Genomic DNA, 2,500 nt, shown 5'->3' with positions numbered 1-2,500 from the left:
GAATACCATGAAAGTCTTGGTGCACGAAAGTTTTGAGTTGGTTGGGTTTTGCACATGGCCAAGTTGGTCGGTGCACCACGGCATAGCTAAATGGCTTGGTGGGGAGTTTTGTGAAAAAATGAAATTCGTGGTTTTTGAGATGTGAGGGTTGGAATGGCCTCCAAATGCCCCCAAATGAATACCATGAAAGTCTTGGTGCACGAAAGTTTTGAGTTGGTTGGGTTTTGCACATGGGCAAGGTTGGCGGTGCACCACGGCATAGCTAAATGGCTTGGTGGGGAGTTTTGTGAAAAAATGAAATTCGTGGTTTTTGAGATGTGAGGGTTGGAAAGGCCTCCAAATGCCCCCAAATGAATACCATGAAATTCTTGGTGCACGAAAGTTTTGAGTTCGGAGGGTTTTGCACATGGCCAATGTTGGCGGTGCACCGCGGCATAGCTAGAAGGCTTGGTGGGGAGTTTTGTGAAAAAATGAAATTCGTGGTTTTTGAGATGTGAGGGTTGGAAAGGCCTCCAAATGTCCCCAAATGAATACCATGAAATTCTTGGTGCACGAAAGTTTTGAGTTCGGAGGGTTTTGCACATGGCCAATGTTGGCGGTGCACCGCGGCATAGCTAGAAGGCTTGGTGGGGAGTTTTGTGAAAAAATGAAATTCGTGGTTTTTGAGATGTGAGGGTTGGAAAGGCCTCCAAATGTCCCCAAATGAGTACTGTAAAAGTGTTGGTGCACAAAAGTTTTGAATTGGATGCATTTTGCACTTGGCCAAGTTGGTCGGTGCACCGCGACTAGATAGCTTGGTGCCAAAATTTGTCAAATTTAAGACCTTGGCCAAACTGAATGAAATTTTGTGGGGAGGTTCCTGATATTGTTTAGTGGTGGACTGGAAAAAATGAGGTCGAAATTCGAAGTCTACATGTGCTTTTCTATTTTTCCCGATTTTACACATACCCGGTAAGTAAAAAAAATAAAAAAAATAGTTCCCCTTCGAGAAAAATTATGAAATTTGGTGAGCAAGGAGATACCATTATTCTACGAATTACTGCAAAAAATCGCATCAAAATTCGAAGTGTAGCCGGAGATATGGACTTATGTCTGCTCAAAAAAAGTGTATCTACTTGTACAATTTTGCCTTTTGCATATTAACCTCTTATAGGGGGGGAGTGCTCCTTGAGCCGGCCAGCTCCACACTGGCAGGTTTTAAAGGGAGCTTGATGAGGCCTCCCCCCTCACGTGGTGCGTGCGTTAGCATGTTTATCATGGCACAACTAGCCTCTTCATAGTTGTTGAGCTTTATTAATACCAACACACGGTCGTCACTGATCGTTGGTTAGCTCGGCAGCTAGTCCCTCGGATATTGTGGAAAGTTATTTTCATGCCTAGCGATGCTTGACCATGCGTCACTTGATGTTTCCATTTGCTTGCTTGCCCATGGTAGGTGGGGGGTGGACCGTCTTGTGGTGTGGTGTCTTGCGAACGTGAGGGTGTGTGAGTTGTAATCGAGATGCACTTGCTGGCTGGCTCCATGCCTTGCGTATCGAACGGTCAAGCATGCATCTCTTCCATTTTCACCCGTTGCCTTGGGTGATATTGGTTGATCAGTCCCTGTGTTGCCTACCCACTAGACGGTACTTCTGTGGTTGCTTCGAATTCTATCTTTCCATCACGAAGAGGTGTTGGAGGATCCTAATGTCACGCACGTGTTCCATCTAGTGAAACATCTCAGTGATGCACGTGTTGTGGCTAGTTCTTTTGGATGCGGTGCATTATATGAACTCGGGTTTACTTTAGCGACCCAGTTAACATAATTCGGTTGTGTCCCTTGATTGAGACGTTGTCCTTGAACTTGTTGTGAGCAATATCGTTCTTCCACAACCCGTCGTCTTGAGTGCGATGGAAGGCAAATAAGATGTGCTTTGGCATGTCATGCACGTACTCGATTGCGGGAAGTGTGAGAAAGTGTTGTTGACAACCCGTGGGAAATGGAATGTGGCAAATCGTGATGAGCTCTTCGTGGATCTGCGAAGAAGACGACCTTTGGGCCTGTTGGAAACGAGGGAGGCGATGTTGAACTGCGAAGAAGATGGACTTTTGGGTTGTTTGAATCAATGGGAGGCCACGCGAGAACTCCGAATACTATGGACTCTTGGGTTGTTGGAAGCAACGGGAGGCCCCGCTAGAACTCCGAATACTACGGACTCTTGGGTTGTTGGAAGCAAGGGGAGGCCCCGCTAGAACTCCGAATACTATGGACTCTTGGGTTGTTGGAAGCAAGGGGAGGTCCCGCTAGAACTCCGAATACTACGGACTCTTGGGTTGTTGGAAGCAAGGGGAGGCCCCGCTAGAACTCCGAATACTATGGACTCTTGGGTTGTTGGAAGCAAGGGGAGGCCCCGCTAGAACTCCGAATACTATGGACTCTTGGGTTGTTGGCAACGACAACTTGGGGGGATGACACTGGAAAAGAGTGAACTAGGCCAAACTGCGAACAAGGCAACTTGGG

The sequence above is a fragment of the Vigna unguiculata genome, unplaced genomic scaffold (genome assembly GCF_037176805.1).
Source record: "Vigna unguiculata cultivar grain cowpea cultivar isolate G323 ecotype 2 unplaced genomic scaffold, ASM3717680v1 ptg000019l_ERROPOS221140, whole genome shotgun sequence".
In the NCBI taxonomy this organism is placed as follows: Eukaryota; Viridiplantae; Streptophyta; class Magnoliopsida; order Fabales; family Fabaceae; genus Vigna; species Vigna unguiculata.
Note: the sequence above shows the minus strand (reverse complement) of the source record.